This window comes from Zea mays, chromosome 7, assembly GCF_902167145.1.
Source record: "Zea mays cultivar B73 chromosome 7, Zm-B73-REFERENCE-NAM-5.0, whole genome shotgun sequence".
Classification (NCBI taxonomy): Eukaryota; Viridiplantae; Streptophyta; class Magnoliopsida; order Poales; family Poaceae; genus Zea; species Zea mays.
Genome location: NC_050102.1, coordinates 144,472,014 through 144,494,539, shown reverse-complemented (window position 1 = coordinate 144,494,539; position 22,526 = coordinate 144,472,014). Strand labels below are relative to the sequence as shown.

At 41.2% G+C, this 22,526-nt stretch overlaps 1 pseudogene across 1 annotated transcript; it reads right to left on the bottom strand.

Annotated features, from left to right (window-relative positions):
- Positions 1 to 275: 275 nt before the first annotated feature.
- LOC100278769 (uncharacterized) lies at positions 276 to 625 on the bottom strand (annotated as a pseudogene). Its single transcript, NR_157193.1, has one exon. The product of NR_157193.1 is annotated as an uncharacterized protein (transcript).
- Between the last annotated feature and the right edge of the window lie 21,901 nt (positions 626 to 22,526).

Genomic DNA, 22,526 nt, shown 5'->3' with positions numbered 1-22,526 from the left:
TTTGAATGATAGACAAATATATCGACAACACACTAATCTAAATTTTTTAGCGATATTGATAAGTCAAAGTTGTATGTTTGCAAGGATGACATATCAACATGAATTGTCATCGTAACTTAATAGATCACTTAATAGATCGATCACAAAGTTACTCCCAAGAATCTTTGCATCCTACATACATCATAGGATAAGGGAATTCAATAGCTTCATTCAACATAATATGACATAGTTCATACAAACTACATCAGACATCATAATTCATACAAATAGCTTCAAACAACATCAATATGAATTGCATCATACAAACTATGTCCAGGACACAGTTCATACAAATACCTTCAAACATCACTATGAACTGCATCATACAAACTATGTCACTACATTAACATTGTACACAGTTTATAATCGAGGACTACACCAAACTCTAGCACAAGAGTGAATCTAGGTCCAAACCTTCAACAATAACTTAAAGGGCTTCGCGCAGTTCCTTCACCTCTATTGCACTCAATGCCTTTCATGGGTGCAGATTCTCCTTGCAGATATACATGAGATGCTTGGAGGTAACCTGCATGATGCTAATGGCCTTGTCGACAATTTCATCCGGCTAGATCACCTGCAACAAAAACACTCATGTCAGTTAGGGACACCAAACAGAGACCATCAAAACTAAACTATCCATGAGCTGATGCCTATCATATGCAGACCACATGCTGAAAACAAAACACTCATCATAGTCCCTGATGGTTGATCACAAAAACAGATAGACAAATATCAGTCAGAGACTGTGCAAAGCATATGCACACCATATAGAGACTACACCCAAACACTTACTAGTCTGTTGATGGAAATACTATGTGTGCAAAGATCAAAGTTAACTATAGCCAAGATTTCTATAATGGCATTCATGATACATCAGTGGGCACCTAGAAGACATTGATATAATTAAGACACTCACCAGACTATTAGTGGGCACCAATTTTCAACTTGCTCCCCTTTAGATCTTTATAGTCAACAATAAAGGAAAAGAACTCATCACCTATCTTCTTATCCTCAAACATGCCAGCTCATGTTCCCACATCAGATTATTGGAGCTCCTCCGCTGTTCACTATATCAGTGGGCAATTGTTTGTTATTATGCTTGGCAATTAGAAAGTGTGCTACAGATTTGTACCCAAACATTCCTCAGCCTTTTGAAAGAAGCATGGTCCTCAACCTTTTCAACTCACTCTTTCTCCCGCTTCAAACATTCCTCAGCCTTTTGAAAGAAGCATCGGCCTTTAAGAAATAGCCACACGTAAATACAGATAGAAACAGACATAAACCTTCTCAATTCTAGGTACCTTAATAATGTAATCTAGGCATGGTCCTCAAGAATCCACCTTTGAGCCTTGACAGAGCAGTACTCTGTAGTATCCTTGAGTAAGAAATCTTCAAAGTCATTCTCGAAACACTACATTTGACCCAACCTAATTTTAATAAAAATATCCAAGACATTCTTCAACAGTGTGGCAGAACCTCCCAAGTTATTGGGCCCACATGCACCTGTTCTTGTCTCAAAGACCTCAGACTGCAATGCATGTGTACCAGATAACTTAACAGGATCCGTCCGATTGCCCCAAGGACACCAGATGAACCGCTTACAACCAGAACCGCTAATGTATACGTGATTTCGTCGTCAAAACAGCGTGCTGAAGGATAAATTGGATCATGTCCTCACGCATGATTTCACTAAGACGACGCGTGATCCTAATTATGTTGCACTAAGCATTTTAATCATCGAATTATAATTAATTTATTTGGGACATAGATCGCAAAGATGGATCAAGCTTCCAAATTCGTATTCGCGCGAGCGATGAATTTTAAATAATCACTGGACGCACCGATTTTCAGAACAACTATGTTCCGAACATCACAAAAATTTAGGAAGAGCCCGGATAAATAAAAACGATGTTGAACTCGCGACAGACGAAACAGATGCGATATTAAAATCATGATAGACGAAGATGATTAAAATTTAGCAGTCGTTTCATCCACTGATATTACGTGCTTAAATCCATACTCGATGTCAAGCGGAATATAAACACTTGGGGTGTTACAACCCTCCCCCCTTAAAATAATCTCGTCCCGAGATTCGGAGTGAAAGACTTTTAAGAGTAGAGCAACATGTAACCCTGTCCATATCAGCGATAACAAAGGCAGTTCCAAGCAAAGGCGAGTGTCTCAGAAGGTTGTTTCTCTAGTGGACATAACATGTATCGCCTTAGGCTAATTTAGAAATGTCCATCAATAGAGACGATGTCTGCCAGAGGAACACATAAGGTTCCATGTGTGCAGTTTGCTTTCTCTGATGACACTGTACTATCTGAGTCTGTTGAGCGAATGGCAAATACGCAATCTTACCCAAGCAGATTCAGATGCAACCACTTGGGTAAAACACACAAAAGGAGGTTTACCAACAAGTGGTCACGGTAAATTCATGGCACACGAGACGGGTGCGGATGTCGAACAACATCACAGTTAACTCGTGTTAGCCAGGGAATCCAAGTCCAAGAAAAATGATAAAGACTCGGAAAATATCAATGAAGAGATCTGTTGATGTTGACTTCGCAACCAATCCATTTTATCAAGCACTAGGCATGGCTCGACTTGATCACCCATGCTGGAAAAGCACACGTGAGGCGATCGAGGAATGACTAGAGCGATGATTAGGTGGTTACTGGCTGACTTAATCTCGATTTTTATAAATACTTCCTTAAGATGGGTTGTATAAAAGTGAGTTTAGACAACTCGATAAAACGATCTCTAAACTCAACCTTTGTTCATTGGGCAGTTACAAGTTAGTAAAACCAACTTGTTGAACTACTTTTGACATTGAGCAGGTCCTCTCAGTACCATCGGTAAGCCAAGGGTTAAGAGTTCACATTTACTAGCAAAAGGTCATGCATTTGGGTAGAAATCCATTTGGTCAGGTTGTTCATCTGTTTCTTCATGCGAGATGAATTATCCACTTGGTTAGGGAATACATGGATTAAATAAGAGAGCGAATGAACAAACTCCTGCATCTCAGCAGCAGGGGAAATAGATCTCCATTTTGAGAGCTAATCAGTTGTCTCTCGACACTAAAAAGCTCCAAGGCTTCACCTTTACAACAAGGATGCAAAGGGAACTTGTATGTGTGAAGTCACCATCGAAGTCAAGGAAAAGAGACCACACATGAAAGGGGTATGCCCTTTTGATCCAATAGAGATGATAGATGTTGTTCAGTCACCTCGACAAACAACACCGAAATTATTTCAAGGGAAGGTCCACGGAAGATCACACATCAATGCAGTTCCACAATGGATCATGACCAGAGACCTTGATACCAGCATCGACGAGTAGCACAATCCTATGTGCGCATTCACAGGAGGCTCTCAGTTTCGCTGCGGCACCATAAGTCCTTAATCGTGACACCACTACCGAACTAGCACCAATAACGAATCTCACGTAGCAAAAATAGATTGTGCCATGATAACACATTGATATAGTCTCATAATGGATTACAACTACTAACCATGACACCAGCGCGTGCCGAGCAGCACAACCATGTGTGTACATTCACATGAGGCCCTCAGTTTCGTCGTGGCACCATCGGCTTTAGTCATAACACCATTACCAGACGTAACCAATAAGAAATCTCGCACGACACCAATGGATTAGGCAAGGGTGATAATATACAAGAGACTCTACCTATCAAAATGGTTACAAGTACAGAGTCAAATAGATCATGGCCCGATGAAATGAACAAAACATGGCCATAACCTAAACTTGATCAAAGGAGTACGATGGGAGACTGTTATTTCAGCCCAAGCATATTTCTATGCCCATCGCAGAGATCACAAGGTCGAGGATTAGTATCTGATTAGATACGGAGGGAAGACAATCATAAGATTAAGTTGGTATGCCTTCGATAGATAGGAGGAAACCAAAGGCATCAAACTCAAGAAAATGGTCGGACATGTCTTTCCTAGGTTAGGTTGACAAGTGATAAGATAATCTGCAAGGAGAGGCCAAACACAATAGAGACCTCAACCAGCATCAACTGAGCAAGGGCAGGATCTAGGATGGAAACACGACCACTAAGGGGGTTACAAGTTAGTTGCCAAGAACACGGACTCAAGATCCTAACTTTAAGCTCATGCACATCTTGCGTTGGATAAAGAAATTATCCAAACATCCCTTTACATGAGTTTGGTCATGGGGAATAACAGAAAATTCAACTTTGGGTCATGGTTCACTAAATAAGAACATGGCCTAATTTTGGGTTTAGGCAAACAAGTCACTAACCTTCTATCGATACATCAAGCACAAGAGCATATAGCATCTAAACATAATACCTAAGGAACGGAGGACAACTATTTTATTGAAGTTCATAATTCAACACTACACCACATCATCTACAATCACCGGTTATGAGAATAAAGGTGAGAGAAGCATTTTGGGTGTATAGGTGACAAACATGATGCAACAATCAAGATGCATGCTCGTCCTATACGTCCTCACGAGTTTTGCCAACATAATGTGGCAATAGCGTTCTATATCGGTGGCATACTTATGACTCTCACGGTATTTTGCTAGTCGTCGGCTACACATACGTTTTCGAGGTTAGTGTACCTGCAGAAAAATCCATCACAACCCATTTTCCAATGATGCAGTTCACACATGACAATTTATCACAGTTTATACTCCATATATTGCCACATGGAGGCCAGCTCATCATTAAGCGCCGGGCCACGCATAGGCGCCGTTGCCACACTTTAACCATAGGGCAACTCATTATGGTAACTCACCTTCTTACCTGAGCGTAGGTGCGTCGTTACAAGTACATTACACTTCTTAGTATTCCCATGTCTGTATACCCATACACATCCATGGGGTACTAAATCCCAGAAAAGTAAATACTCCACATCGCAGCCTTCATATATACATATGTATAACAAGTATATAATCAAGCGCTTTTTACGCTCTTCCCTAGACCGATGGTTGTTCAGTCATGCTCTCACATCTCACCTTACCTGAGCGTCGATCCATTCAAAACTGAATGGCCTCAAAAATAACATTACACATGTATGCAATACCCACACGGTTGTGGGTTAGTGGTTTTGAACTAAGCCACCTGATAGTCCTTAGTTTTAGGGCTTAACAGAGGATGTCGCTAGCATTATAGTTTTTCAAATCTGTTTTTCAAAACCAAACAATGTGTTTAGCTGAAAATAGGTTTTTTGAAACCAAAACTTTTGTTTTGAAAATACGTATGTGACCGTATATACTTAATCCTGCTCTGATACCAGCTGTGGCAGAACCTCTCAAATTATTGGGTCCACATGCACCTGTCCTTGTCTCAAAGACCTCAGACTGCTATGCATGTGTACCAGATAACTTAACAGGATCCGTCCAATTGCCCCAAGGACACCGGATAAACCACTTACAACCAGAACCGCTAATGTATACGTGATTTTGTCGTTAAAACAGCGTGCTGAAGGATAAATTGGATCATGTCCTCACGCATGATTTCACTCAGACGACGCGCGATCCTAATTATGTTGCACTAAGCATTTTAATCATCGAATTATAATTAATTTGTTTGGGACACGGATCGCAAAGATGGATCGAGCTTCCAAATTCGTATTCACGCGAGCGATGAATTTTAAATAATCACTGAACGCACCGATTTTCGGAACAACTATGTTTCGGACATCACGAAAATTTAGGAAGAGCCCGGATAAATAAAAACGATGTCGAACTCACGACAGACGAAACAGATGCGATATTAAAATCGTGATAGACGAAGATGATTAAAATTTAGCAGTCGTTTCATCCACTGATATTACGTGCTTAAATCCATACTCGATGTCGAGCGGAATATAAACACCTGGGGTGTTACAAACAGAGCCCGATCAATCTGTTCATCCTCAAGTTCTATGGCTATCCCTTAAAAGTGAAAATATCAGTTTCTCAAATAGATGAATCTTAGGGACATATGCAATTAGAGAATTGGCCACTAATGCACACAAAGATGAAGATTTGCCACATGCAAGAGATAATACCAGTATGGTCCTTACTATATCATTTGTGAATCTTTATGAATTCATATTTAAATTTGCTAAAGGATTTGCTTTGTACTGAATGGAGTTAGATCTATCATTTGTTGTAGCGGTGGTAGAAGCATATCGAGTCAAAATTATGGTGATGGAAAGGCCTTGGTAGGTACAAGCAGCTCACGGGCGGCGCTACCAAAATCAGGTGAATAGTCATACGAAAATATATCCATCTTCATCACAGGCTGCTAGGAACACAAGTAAATATTCATTGTTACAAAAGCAGCTATTTGAGGTATACATGTTTTCAAGGAACACAATACATTCAAATTTACCGTTGGAATTTCGGTATTTCCCATACATCATAGCTTTGTAGTCACTCAGGCTATAGCTAGGCACAATAGATGACCTATAGGTAGAAACAAAAAATCACAGAAAACATAATGTAGCAAAGTGGATGCATAGTCTTGATTTATAATCAACATTAAAAACATATTTACTCATTTTGTGTTATGTTTTACTCAATTTGGTTTGGACATTGCATTCTGGACTACAAAAATACTTGTGGTGAGAAAAATAAACAATAACCAGCGATATATAGGGGAATATCCATTGCCCCTTTTTTATACCCAATGTCATACCTTACTTGTCTTTTTGGGGCAGTTAATTGAATGCAGCAGAGGGGATTCCATAGTCTTCATCTGAAATCACCATTAGAACATATTTACTTGTTTTGTGTTCATTTTACTCATTTTGGTTTGGGCATTGCATTGTGGACTACAAATATACTTCTGCTCAAACAAAAAACAACATGTCATTATGTTTGGGGGCATGACCATTGCCTCTTTGTAATACCCAATGTCCTTTGTTAGCTTCTACAAATATACTACAACCTCTTTGTAATACTTCTACAAATATACTACAGGATCGAACAAGGTCAGTTTAATGCATATACACAGAGCACATGTACTTTATCTTTAAAGTATATGATTTAAACTCTTCCTTTTGCATATCTACATACAACTACAAGCAAAAACTGAGCAGCTGCTATTCCCAGCAAAGACTTTCAAAACAAACAAACAAAACAGGGTTATCCGAGTCGGCCATTTCCTGGTCAGTAGAGGGTAGGGAGCAGTAGGTCCATTGTTGGAACCTAGAGTCAATGCGGCCGTCTAGCTCCGTGAGCAGATTGTTTATTTTACCAGAGCAGATTGTCCATTTTACCATTCATACTTAGACTGTTCATTTTACACCTATGTTGCTAACTACGCAGAGCACATGTATGTTAAGAGCCCAACAAAAACATACTTTCCATTGTTTCCAGTAAACCTATGCTATATGTAACACATGTATAGACTCAAAACACTATGAAAGAACTCACTCTATCTAGAAATGAACCCAATGTGTTAAAAAAGAAATCAACAACCCAGACTAACCAAGGCAGAAGCATATTGTGCAGATATTTATGTCAGTTTTCATTGGACCCCAGTGTGTTTAATTATATGTCAGTTAAGTATTGTCTGTTGGTAAAAATAGAACACCTTCAAGCAAAAATAAACACAAAAAACATCTGGCCTAGAGTTGTGTAGTGCTTCACTGTTTTTATAGTGGTTAAGAGTTGTGTAGTGATTCACATGGCAGAACATATTGTGCTACTGCTATGAGTTCTAGTGAATTTATATGCTCACTACGCACAAAATTATTTTCCCCAACCCAAGAGCCGCATTATCCAAAACCACCCGTGCGATTTCTTGATTCATATAACCCCAATTCTCGCCAAAAGCATAGCACAACGTGAATTTGAAGAGATAACAGAAATGGGCAACGGGGTCTGGGTACGTCTGAAAAAGGATAATCAATATTTGAGCTATATGTTGTCATGACAAAACTAATAGATAAAATACTTGAAATGTCAATCTATATAAAACACCACATAATTTAATGAATCAGAAAATGATAAGACATTGCATTGAATGATAGTTTGAAATTTGAACATACCTCTTCAGGTGGGTCATAATACATACCATTGTATGGTATTTCACCTGGAACCTTCACAGAACTTGATGCATGCAAGAATAGAACCCTTCACACCAGATGGTGTATCCATTTGTATCTAGAAACAATTGGGAGAAAAAAGAAATCCCTTTAGCAGACACAATCAGAAGAATGCTTTCACTCCCAAACTAACCAATCAGAAAATCTACCTTTACACATGCATTGCTATGGTGTCTATATATAACATAGGTAAACCTGTTATATATCGTGTGTCACGCAATAAGCGTGTAGATATGTTCTCCTTTCGTTCCTCGCTTGCTCCAGAGGTGCTAGTTGTTGATACTGGTAGCATATCAAGGCGTGCGTCACGTAATAAGCACGCAGATATGTTCTATACAAATGCTTATAGAGTATAGTAGGAGATACCTGGGTGTGATGGGTTCGTCTCCGGTGCAGCAAATGAAATTGTCTATTGGCAGTATTCCAGAAACCTAGCACCGAGCAGGATGGGGGTTGGTGTGGCTGCCATGCTGACACAGAGCACACATGAGAACATATGCATAAAGAGGATGTTGGTAAACCAAAGCTGATGTCTATGATTCTCCAAGGCAAACAGATGAAAATAGTAGCTGGTGTCATGTATGATATAGCACCATACATTTAATTTCTTTTTTTAACTGGAAAATGAGGACACGAAAGACTACAGTTAAATCTAAAATAAGGCGTGCGTCACGAACCCAATAGACAATTTTCAGTTGAGTGCTTGCACTTGCAACTGAACCACCTGATGATAACTTAATGAAGAAGAAATCACCAATCAGAAGGACATGGAAGTTCATCACAAAGTGATGTGGAGGAATAGTGTGGGGCAGCTACGGTTGTAGAGGTCAAAACTGTTTGATTCTAAAAGTAAACATATATTTTAGTAGAATAGAGATGTCGTGCTTAAACTTACCTGATAATGCAATTTCAAACTATATTGTGTATTCGACGCCCAGGGGCAACCAGTGATGGACCCAACTGAAAATATAGGTGAGGAGAGAGATGACAATCAAAACAATAATTAAAAAAAATATCTCGCACTTGAGTGCCATATATTTACTCAAATAAATTAGAATAAAAGCGAGTGTTTAAATGGCATAGGTGAAGATGGACTGCTGGTACCTCTCAAAGAAGAGTAAACAATAAAAGACCAACCTGTAAACTAAAAACACAAGAATTATTACTGACTAAATTGAAAGTAGCCTAGAGGGGGGGGGGGGGGGGTGAATAGGCTACACCTGAAAATTTTCACTAAAAACTTCGAGATAGGTTAAATTAAAGTTGCACTGGTGCAAACCGTTTCAGTCGATTTTAATTACAACTGAACAAGTTTGAACCTGCTCAACTTGAATTAGATAATCTGTTAAACAAATACGAAGTAGTGAAGAATATAGCTAAAGACTTGCCCTACACAACTACTAGAGTGAATAATAAGAATCAACCAATGAGTTTAAAGCGCTTAACAAGAACACACAAGAACACGCGATATAACCCGAGGTTCGGCAACCACCACAAAGGTGTCCTACTCCTCGTTGAGGAGCCCACAAAGGGCCAGGTCTTTTCCAACCCTAATCCTCCACAAACCGACCACAAAGGTCAAGGCAATCTCTTATCAAATATGCTCAGAGAGCGGGTGATACAAACTTCTTGGGGTCGTCCACAAATTTGGAGACTCCCAAGCAACCTCTAACCGTCAAGGAACACGAGGTTCCAAGGGTAACAAATCCGCACAAGGTTAAGTTTGCAACGAGCTCAAGAACAAAGAGAATAGGAGAATCGAGATTAAAATGACATCGATTTAGATCGAGTTCACCTCACACCAAGGATCCTTCAAGTGATTGAAGGAGATGCGATTGCGGGTGTGAAAGGTGAAATGAATGCACTTGTTTGAAGGTTGGTCAGCCAAGAATTCGTGGGAGAGGCAGGAGTAAATGAGAGAGAGAGTGTGAGGGGGTATATAAAGGATCCCCCAAAAGCTGGCAGCCGTTGGGAGAAAAGAAGTAAAAACCGGTTGAACCGGTTTCTACCAGGGGGATCCCAGTCCACTGAGCTACTCAGCCGGAGACTCAACCGGTTTCAAAACCGGCTGAGTAAGGAAAAATTTCGGCTGAACCGGTTTTCAAAAAAATATCTGCAGCGACTTTTCTGACAGCTCTGACTGTCAGACAGATCAGAGCAGGGGTGGCAGACGAACAGTCCCAAAACCGGTTGAACCGGTTTTAGGACCGGTTGAACCGGTTTCCAGGACTGAAACCAAATTTTGAGTGTTTTGAGGAGGACAAAAGTGGAGTTTTTGTGGGAAGTAAAATTGGTCTTTCTCAAGGGCATTCATGATCTGGAAAAATATTCTCAAGGATGTTTTCAAAGGGTTTTGAACTTAGCTCATTGCATAACTTACTTAACCATTGCGGATCCCTCTTAATTGCACGACGATTCCTATGACTCAAGAATTATAAATTTAGCACCGCCGTTGTTTCTAAGCACTTGGAGCACGCCATTTGATGTGGAATTTTAAATCCGCTGTGCTTTACACTTTTATGCTCGTATGATCTGTGCTTTTCCTGTCTGTAGAATTACTGTGTACATGCTAGGAGCAAACTTGTTAGAATCTCAGTTTGTTTTGTCATTAATCACCAAAACCCTTAATTAGGGTTGATTGCACTTACAATCTCCCCCTTTTTGGTGATTGATGCCAAAACAAACTGGAGTAGAAATAAAAATTAAAAGTTACAAGTACTTGTGAGATAAAATCCTTTGTGTATGTGTAGCTCCCCCTAAATATGTGCATGAGTTTTGCGATATTAACATTGACTTGATATGTCAATTTGCAACATATTTAGAGAGAGAGAACAATCAACACCATACACAAAACAATGAGGAATGAAACATAATTAGATAGAAAGAGTAAAAATTACACATTCACAAGTACTTGCGAGATAAAATCCTTTGTGTATGTGTAGCTCCCCTAAATATGTGCATGAGTTTTGCGATATTAACATTGACTTGATATGTCAATTTGCAACATATTTAGAGAGAGAGAACAATCAACACCATACACAAAACAATGAGGAATGAAACATAATTAGATAGAAAGAGTAAAAATTACACATTCAAGCTCATTATTGCATAGCATATGATATGAAAAATTACTATTGCTATTACAATAATGATAACTCATCTCATCACATCATAAAAATGTTTATGGCTTCAGAGCCATGCATGCATCATACGATAGACCAAATAGTTATTACAAACCGATTGTTCATTACAAAAATAAAAGGTACTGCCATGATAAGAAACCTTCTCCCCCTTTTTGGCAACAAGAACCAAAAGAGGAGAGAGCCATCAACACAAGATCACCAGTTTGGAGGAGGCTGATGAGGAGCAAAGAAGTGGTGCGCCAGGTGAGATGCGAAGTGTTCTTCCCCAGACTGATCCGGGGGAGGAGCACTTCTAGAAGGATCCTGGGGCGGAGGGTGAGAGGATGATTGACCCGGATCCCCATAGTAGGGAGGCGGGGCAAACTGCTCGCGGTCATTGAAGTAGGTTTCTTCTTCTTCTTCGTCTTCTGCTGACATGAAGGGCACCCCGTAGGTCTGCTGGTGCCACTTATTTATCTCTGGGGGAGGAGGATGGAGAGGCACGTCAGGCGAGCGAGTGGCAAAGGGCATACCCATGGAAGAAGCTTGACGACGAAGATTGTCGTCCGTCTCCCGCTGACGCCTTGCCAGCTCATGTACATCCGCAGAGATGTTCCAACACATGGAGAAAAATGCCGCAATCCCGTGGGCCAAGCGGGCACCCATCCCTCGGCCACGACCTCGACCACGGCCACGACCACGTGGCGTGGGAGATCCGCGGCCAGGGGAGGGACGCGAGGCACCGGTAGGAGCAGCAGCAGCAGGACCAGCAGACGGACCAGCAGAGGTATGAGCACGGGAGCTGGAAGGGGCTTTCCTTAAACGCCCTGCTAGATTGTTGGGGGTCAATCCAGAAAGGGGTATATGATTGATGTCTTGTACTTTTATCATATCGAAACTGGGTCACAACTTCAATCATCTTCATGATAAAAGGAGCATGAAGACATCCCTTCAATGGAAAGCAGACAACATGAATGATTTCCTGCCAGATCATATCAAAGACGTTGATACTCTCTGAGCTGCTGGGCTTCATGAAAGAGAGCAAAACCTTGCTCTCGTCGAGAATGTTCATCTGATTACCCCCTTTTGGAATGAGGGTCATCCGGCTGAGGGAGTTGATGTATCTGTAATACTTGTGTACGTTGGTGGACTCCCAAAATTTCCTAGACTCAGAAAGATGAAGGTCTCTGGCTTCGTCTCTAGTAGGTTGGCGGAAATCATGAATCTTTATCTTATCCCCAGAAATATCATTGTCAGTGAATCCAAGAATGTGAGCAAACCGACGGTAGCTCACCTTGTACCAGCTTCCCTCAATGTAGAAGTTAAGATAAGGATAGTTGTATGGACTATCCTCATCCGCCAGCTTAACCCACAGAGTTGAGTAAAACTGGGCAATCACTTCATCATTCCAATCATATTGGAATGTCATTATCTCCTTCATTTTCTTTCTTTCACAGGCCCTCAATGCCTGTGTCATCTCTGGGTCCCCAATTGCCTCACATCCTTCTCAGTTGATATAGCGTTGATGTAGGATGGGTTGATGTTTCTTGGGGAGGATCACAGTGTTGTAAAAATCCACATGATGAAGCGTCCAAAAGCGGTTTCCATCAATCCTGGCATCGCGAATGCGCAATGCAGGATTCTGGAAACGGAGATCCTGAAGGAGAGCAGAACCTCCACTGGCAGTGAAATCAGTTACTGGCTCATTGCCAGCACGCCGAGCCTCCGCCCGGTGGAGGACCAACCCTCGAATCACAGGGGCGTGGGCAGGGGGAAGATCAATTTCATCATCCTTCCCGCCTTCATTATCACTCGTAGCCTCCCATGCCTGTGGATTTGTCGCGGGTCGGGACCGACCGGAAGGATTCCGGGTTGTCCGACCGCGAGCTCCTTGAGACCCGGAGGCCTCAGCACCTTGCATGACATTTCCGCTTCCTCGCCCACGCTTGGATCTAGAGCGTGGGGGAGTATCTCCATGTATTTCTTGGTCATCAGAGGAGTCGGATTCAACCACAGACGGATTCCTCCGACGCACCATTCTAAAAAAAAGGGGAACCTATGATGAGCAAGGATCAAACACGTTTGAGTAGAGACGCATAAGATATTGAGCATGCACTTCAACCGTTCATATGAGCAGTTCAACTACAACGAACAATATCAAATCGCTAAACTCTAACAATGTTCGAGACAAATGAAGATAATCTAAGTGTTGCAAGCACTTAAACTAAAATGTACCCAACGAATGATACATTAGATAATCAAGAACGCGTAGGATCGAGTAAAAAGAAATGAAATAGGGCAATACCTCGATCTGGAGATTTAGACAAGAAATCCCAACGAGATTGAGGGAGATGATGGAGAACGCCGGGATGAACGGATCTCTAACAAATCTTCCAAAGATGAGAGGGCACAAGTGGGTTTTTGGAGTGGAGAAGGTGTGAAGGAGGAGTGGGCGGCGGCGGCTGGAAAGTGAAACTGAGAAGAAGAGAAGAGGGGAGAGGGAGAGAAATAAGGGTGGAGTCGGCCGGTCAGAACACAGAAAACCGGTTCAACCGGTTCCACAACCGGTTCAACCGGTTTCTGGTCAAACTGCGCAGTAAAAGCGCGCAGAAAAAGGTATTGACTGCGCGAAATTTCTGGCAGTCTGACAGCGCAGACTGCGAAACTGACAGCGCAGACTGCGACGCAGTCTGACGGCGCAGATGCGAAGGAGGTCAAAACCGGTTCAACCGGTTTTTATACCGGTTCAACCGGTTTCCACCAGGGGAAAACCGGTTGAGTGGCCTACTCAGCCGGTTTACTCAACCAGTTTCCAGATATTGCCCAGAAGGGCTATAATAGCACTTAGCAAATATGACATGAGTGTTTTTAATGATAAAAATGTTATTTCTCATTTCATATTGCTCAAACAATCAATTTACATCCATCAAAAATTTGATCAAAATTTTAGTTATTAAGACACGTTTCGAGAATCCAAGATATTTAGCTCACTCCTAAGAAAGCAAAACCTAGTTTCATCAAGGGGTTTTGTGAAGATATCGGCTAGTTGATTTTCGGTGCTCACATGAAACAATTCGATATCTCCTTTGGCTTCGTGGTCTCTCAAGAAATGGTGTCTGATGTCAATATGTTTAGTTCTAGAGTGTTGCACAGGATTGTTTGCAAGTTTTATGGCACTTTCATTGTCACACAAAAGTGGAATTTTGTTAAACTCACAACCAAAATCTCTAAGGGTTTGCTTCATCCATAACAACTATGCACAACATGCCCCAGCTGCTATGTACTCAGCTTCTGCAGTGGAAAGTGCAACACAATTTTGTTTCTTGGAACTCCATGACACTAAGGACCGCCCATGGAATTGGCAAGTCCCAGTAGTGCTTTTTCGATCTACTTTACAACCGACATAATCTGAGTCAGAGTAGCCAAGTAAATCGAAAAGGGAGCCTTTGGGATACCATAATCCTAGGTTTTGGGTGTGGACTAAGTATCTTAGAATTCTCTTAACGGCTACAAGATGACAGTCTTTAGGGTTTGCTTGAAAGCGTGCACACATGCAAACACTCAACATTATATCAGGTCTAGATGCACATAAGTAAAGCAGTGACCCTATCATTGATCTATATAATCTTTGATCTACAGGTTTACCTTCTTCATTTAGGTCGAGATGTCCATTTGATGACATTGGAGTCTTGCCGTGTTTTGCTTTTTCCATGCCAAACTTCTTGAGCATATCTTGTGTATATTTGGTTTGGCATAGAAAAGTACCTTCCTTGAGCTGTTTGACTTGAAATCCCAGGAAGTATTTAAGCTCGCCCATCATAGACATCTCAAACCTGTTCGTCATTACTTTGCTAAACTCTTCACAAAATTTTTCATTAGTACTACCAAATATAATGTCATCAACATATATTTGGCACACAAATAATTCATTGTCAACTTTGCGAGTAAATAATGTAGAGTCAGCTTTTCCTATTGTAAACCCATTCTTAATTAAAAAATCTTTAAGACAGTCATACCAAGCTCTAGGGGCTTGTTTAAGCCCGTAGAGTGCCTTGTGAAGTAGATAAACATGGTTTGACTTCTTTGGATCTTCAAAACCCGGTGGTTGCTCCACATATACCCTCTCTTGTAGTGGTCCATTTAGAAATGCGCTCTTGACATCCATTTGATATAGCTTGAAATCATGGTTAGTAGCATAGGCCATTAATATTCTAATTGATTCTAACCTTGCTACCGGCGCATATGTTTCACCAAAATCAAGTCCCTCCACTTGAGTGTAGCCTTGGGCAACCAACCGTGCTTTGTTTCTTGTAACCACGCCATGTTCATCTTGTTTGTTCCTAAAGACCCATTTAGTCCCAATCACATTTTGTTTGGGTCTTTGGACTAAGGACCAGACTTCATTCCGGGTGAAGTTGTTCAACTCCTCTTGCATGGCAATTATCCAATCCGGATCACCCAATGCTTCTTCAACCTTAAGTGGCTCAAGAGAGGAAACAAACGAGTAAAATTCACAAAAATTTGCTAAACGAGATCGAGTTGTTACCCCTCTCCTGATGCTACCCAGGATGTTGTCCACCGGATGATCTCTTTGAATAGTGTGATGAACTCGAGGATGAGGCACTGATGGTTGTCTTTGAATTTGTTCCTCCTCATCATCTACTTGATCAATAGCCACTTCACCATCAATACTTTCATGTTCATCTTCTACCACCGTTGGCATCCTTTGGGGTTGATGATTTTCTTCAAGATTTGGATGACTTGAGATTGATGGGTTTGCTTGGGTGGAGGATTTGTCACCCACCACCTTTGCACCCACATCAAAAACCTCATTAGTCATCCATAAAGTTCCTTCATCATCATCCTTCTCTTGAGGTCTTACCTCACCTATTGCAAGTCTCTTTATAGCCTTACAAGGTGGTTCTTTATTTCCTGCAGTGCCATTAGAAACGTGCCCTTGCGAGCCATTAAACTCATCAAATGTCACGTCTATCGCTATTTCAACAAGACCAGTGGTATTGTTGAAAACGCGATATCCATGCGTATTTGATGCATAACCAAGCAAGAAACCCTCGTCCACTCTAGGAGCAAACTTTGAGCTCTTGACTTTCTTGTTAAGAATAAAACATTTACAACCAAATACTCTAAAATAATTAACTTTAGGTTTGTTACCAGTGAGAAGTTCATAAGCAGTCTTCTTGTAGATCTTATGAAGATAGAGACGGTTGATTGCATGACAAGCGGTGTTGACCGCCTCTGCCCAAAAGTTGTCAGGTGTCTTGTACTCATCTAACATAGTTCTAGCTGCTTCAATTAGAGTTCGGTTCTTTCTTTCCACAACACCATTCTGTTGTGGAGTGTAAGGAACCGAGAACTCATGTTTAATTTCTTCTTCACCTAAAAATTCTTCAACACCTGTGTTCTTGAATTCCGTCCCATTATCACTCCTCACTTTCTTGATTTTGAGCTCAAACTCATTTTGAGCCCTTCTCATGAATTTCTTCAAGGTTTCTTGAGTTTCACCTTTATCACTTAAAAAGAAAACCCAGGTGAAACGAGAATAATCATCAACAATGACTAAACCATACTTACTACCACCAATGCTGATGTAAGCCACATGTCCGAAGAGGTCCATGTGAAGTAGCTCCAGTGGCCTTTTTGTTGTAACCACATTCTTTGATTGATGTGGGACTCCATGTTGCTTTCCTGCTTGACATGCGCCACAAACCCTATCTTTCTCAAACACAACATTTGTTAGTCCAATAATGTGACCATCCTTTTGAAGTTTGGCCAAGTTCCTCATGCCAACATGAGCTAGCCGGCGATGCCAAAGCCAACCCTTGTCAGATTTTGCCACTAAACAAGTCTCAGGCATCACTCTACTTGTTGTGAAATCAACAAGATAGAGTTTGCCCTTCAAGCGACCTGTAAAGGCAACAGAGGAATCCTCCCTTCTAAGGATCTTCACATCCACATCAGAAAATAAGCAATTATAACCCATTCCACAAAGTTGTGAAACGGACAACAAATTGTAGCTTAAAGAATCTACCAATAAAACATTTGAAAGTGATTGTTGGTCAGAGATAGGAATTTTACCAATACCAATCACCTTACTTTTGCCACTATCTCCAAACACAATTTCTTGTGCTTCTTGAGTTAGTTGCAAGCAATGGAACATGTCTTTCTCCCCGGTCATGTGATTTGTCCATCCACTGTCAAGCACCCAACTTGACCCACCAGAGGAGTAGACCTGCAAAACAAATTTAGGCTATGCTTTTAGGTACCCAAATTGAGTTGGGTCCTGCAGTGTTAGCTATAGCCTTGGGTACCCACACACTTCTTTTCATGACTTTTCTTTTAGTGTAGGCACCCACATATTTAACAACCAATTTCCCTAAATCCCAAGTCAACATGTAATCACAAAGGTAAGAGTGAGAAATGGGAGCATTAAATTTTTCTCCACTTGTTGATGCCGCTTCCTTCATCTTACTCTTTGTGGAACTCAAGTTTACCTTTACTTGAGTTGACTTGTCATTTGAGGAGTGAATCCTCCCCAAGGCATCATATAGGGTGGTTCCCTCTATGAACTTGGGGGATCTCCACCCCTTATGCACTGTGCTAGGGTTTTCCTTGGTTGAGTTGAACCCAAGCCCCCTTCTTCCATTGTTGGGCTTTAGGGACTTGTACTTGGGTTCAACTTTCTTTAACCCATCATTGCTAGAGCATCTTTTTAATATTTCTTTGACCTTCACATGTGGGCTCTTTTTCCTTGCATGGTTAGTTAGACAACAAGAAGCATGATATTTGGCACAATGTTTGCAAAAGGTATTATTTGAGGAGCTAGACTTAGATTCAATCAATAAAGATGAAGCATTGATGTTCTTGCAATTTTCAAGTCGCACTTGAAGTTCTTGATTTTGGACATTCAAGCTTAATATGCTTGATTCAAGTGCATCCTTTTCATTTGCAAGACTAGCTATAGAGGTTTTCATATTGATTACTTCCTTTTCTTTATCCTCTATAGTTATCTTGACTAAAGATACTTCCTTAGTCAAGGCATCTAGCATTTCATCTTTATTGAGTAGCAATCCTTAAAGCTCTAGGTTTCTTTCCTTTTCAAGGATAAGCAAGTCTTCTTGAGCATCAAGAGTTGCTTTTCTTTTATCTAGCTTCTCCATCAATTTGATGATAACATTATATCCATTCAAGCCAAATTCCTTAATCATTTCATTTTTCATAGCAATTTGTTCATCATCATCATCATTTTGAAAATTATCACTAAATAAAGTTACCTTATCTCCTTTTGCCATGAGGCAAGTTGGAGTGTAGGAGTCGTCTTGTAGGTTGGTGAAGAGTTGCGAGCTTGAAGTAGATTGGATGGCAACATTTGCCACCACTTCCTCTTCTTCGGAGCTAGAACTCTCTTCATCGGAGTTCCATTCTTCACCAATATGGGCTTGACCATATTTCTTCTTCTTGAAATGTCCCTTGGTCTTGCCTCCCTTTTTGAATTTGTCCTTCTTGTATTCCTTCTTGGCTTCTTGTTTCTTTTTGTTAGGACAATCCACTATGAAATGACCGGTTTGGCCACATTCATAGCATGCCCTCTTCTTTCCTTTCCTTTGAAACTTGTCATTTTTCCTTACAAATTTCTTGAATGTTTTGATGAACATAGTTGTGTCTTCATCACTTGAGCTATCTTCATCACTTGACGTCTCGACCACTTTCTTTGCCTTGTGGTCTTTGTTCTTCTTGGGGGTGTCTTGTTCATTTGTGATCAAGGCATGAGAGTCTCTTGTCTTGATGGGGGCTTCTTCGGATTTGTGTTGTTGAATCTTTGCAAATAATTGATGAGGCGTCATATCCTCATAGTCATCACGATCCCTTATCATCCTTGCTAGACTCTTATCCTTTTCTTTGTATGCTCTCATGAATAGTCTTGTGACCTTGGAGTCACTCCAATCTTCACTTCCAAGTACTCTTATCTTGTTTACTAACACCATCAATCGATCAAAGAGTGATTGAAGCGACTCACCCTTGATCCAATCATATCTAGCAAGCTCACTCTCCAAAGCTTCAACTCTATGTCTCTTAGCTTTGGGATCTACTTCATGTGATATTTTAAGAATGTTCCAAATGTCACGGGCATCTTCTCTTCCTTGAACTTTCCGGTATTCTTCCGGACAAAGACTTCCTTTAATTATGCTCACTGCTTGAGCATTGCGATGAATCTCTTGCATCATTTCTGGAGTCATCTCTTCTCCTTGGGCAGGCTTATACATACCTACATTAACAATCTCCCAAAGACTAGGATGTACACCGATTAAATGCGACTTCATCTTATCAGCCCACTCGTCATAGTTCAACTCACTAAGAGTTGGTAACTTTCCAAGTGGGGCGGAAGAGAAGTTGGGAATAAAATTCCTAGAGTAATCGAATTGAACTTTACTAAACTCGTTACCTTTGCTTTTGGTAGATCATTCTTCGGTGTTGAGACTTACCTTGCTCAACACCTTCGACACCAAAAGATCCACTAGGTCGTCATTGTAATCAAATTTTCCTTTACCTTTGTCTTCTTCGACCTTTCTTCTTGATTCTTCTTCTTCAGCCTTTTTCTTAGCATCTTCCTCTTTCATCTTGAGGAACATCCTCTCGGCGATCTTCATGGCGAGGTCGAGGACCTTGGGGTCCACTTCCTCACCGGAGGATGTGATGGGAATATCCTCAAGGATAGGATCCACATGGTCCCGTTGAGTAGACATGATCGTTTCCTCACGCGGTTAAGCGTAAAACGAGGTACGAGGCTTTGATACCAATTGAAAGTAGCCTAGAGGAGGGGGTGAATAGGCTACACCTGAAAATTTTCACTAAAAACTTCAAGATAGGTTAAATTAAAGTTGCACTAGTGCAAACCGGTTCAGTCGATTTTAATTACAACTGAACAAGTTTGAACCCTGCTCAACTTGAATTAGATAATCTGTTAAACAAATACGAAGTAGTGAAGAATATAGCTAAAGACTTGCCCTACACAAAATCTACTAGAGTGAATAATAAGAACCAACCAATGAGTTTAAAGCGCTTAACAAGAACACACAAGAACACACGATATAACCCGAGGTTCGACAACCACCACAAAGGTGTCCTACTCCTCGTTGAGGAGCCCACAAAGGGCCGGGTCTTTTCCAACCCTAATCCTCCACAAACCGACCACAAAGGTCAAGGCAATCTCTTCTCAAATATGCTCAGAGAGCGGGTGATACAAACTTCTTGGGGTCGTCCACAAATTTGGAGACTCCCAAGCAACCTCTAACCGTCAAGGAACACGAGGTTCCAAGAGTAACAAATCCGCACAAGGTTAAGTTTGCAACGAGCTCAAGAACAAAGAGAATAGGAGAATCGAGATGAAAATGACAGCGAGTTAGATCGAGTTCACCTCACACCAAGGATCCTTCAAGTGATTGAAGGAGATGCGATTGCGGGTGTGAAAGGTGAAATGAATGCACTTGTTTGAAGGTTGGTTAGCCAAGAATTCGTGGGAGAGGCAGGAGTAAATGAGAGAGAGAGTGTGAGGGGGTATATAAAGGATCCCCCAAAAGCTGGCAGCCGTTGGGAGAAAAGAAGTAAAAACCGGTTGAACTGGTTTTCAGACCGGTTGAACCGGTTTCTACCAGGGGGATCCCGGTCCACTAAGCTACTCAGCCGGAGACTCGACCGGTTTCAAAACCGGCTGAGTAAGGAAAAATTTCGGCTGAACCGGTTTTCAAAAAAAATATCTGCAGCGACTTTTCTGACAGCTCTGACTGTCAGACAGATCAGAGCAGGGGTGGCAGACGAACAGTCCCAAAACCGGTCGAACCGGTTTCAGGACCGGTTGAACCGGTTTCCAGGGCTGAAACCAAATTTTGAGTGTTTTGAGGAGGACAAAAGTGGAGTTTTTGTGGGAAGTAAAATTGGTCTTTCTCAAGGGCATTCATGATCTGGAAAAATATTCTCAAGGATGTTTTCAAAGGGTTTTGAACTTAGCTCATTGCATAACTTACTTAACCATTGCGGATCCCTCTTAATTGCACAACGATTCCTATGACTCAAGAATTATAAATTTAGCACCGCCGTTGTTTCTAAGCACTTGGAGCACGCCATTTGATGTGGAATTTTAAATCCGCTGTGCTTTATACTTTTATGCTCGTAAGATCTGTGCTTCTCCTGTCTGTAGAATTACTGTGTACATTTTAGGAGCAAACTTGTTAGAATCTCAGTTTGTTTTGTCATTAATCACCAAAACCCTTAATTAGGGTTGATTGCACTTACATAAATAATGACATCAGATATCTGAAATAGTGTATTATTCAAATACATATACCACTACTAAACAACTATGCATCAACCCGAATGGGCCTAGGCAAGTGAATTTTGCGATCTTCATGGCTTTGGAATCTCTTCTTAAATTGGTATATGTATTTTCATCGCCTTGCACAAAATTGAAGTGGGGTAGGGAACACCGGGTCTTAGACTCAGGCAGAAATTACTCAATGGGAGAAAGAGGGAAATAGGCATCTGCCTATTGTAAGATTTTAATGAGGGCAGAGGAGCATGCAGATCTCAGGACGCCAGAGGTCAACAACCATCAACAACATGTAGTGCTTAGGAAAGGTGGATTCATTGCCACATACAAGGATAAGCGACTGTAGAATCATAGGTTAGAAAGTGTGGGAGCCTTGGAGGCAACCAAAGCCCTAATTTGAAGGATTGTGCCTACGGACCATTGCAGTGGTGATTTGTGAATGAGGGTGATCGGAATCGACAGATCATGTTGTTGGAGTTGGCCACAGAAGCAGGACCTGTTTGTTTGAGCTGTGCTGTGGGGAAATGTTGTTGTGGCCTATAAAAAGGCTGTTGTGATGTGGCATCTGTAAGAAAACTAAAAGTTGTTTGGGTGAAATAAGTATAAAATATACCTCTTATTTTTATCTCTTTTCAAACAACTATGAAACAGCACATTATTCCACCTAAGTTGAAAAGCAGAAAGTCAAAAGTCTCCTCTCCTACAGTTTCTAACTTGGCCAGCGCACGGCAGCTAGTTCAATTGAACCAGAGCGCTTTATAGATAGAACATAAATATATATTGTAGAATAGAACCACAGAAATCCATCGAGAAACAACCGAGAAGACCTGCAGCTGCGAGGAAGAGAGAACTCAGTGGTGAAGAGGGAAATCACCATGCTGGACCATCTCGTCGGCTGCTGAAGCTGCGCGTGGTGAGGGAGGTGAACCT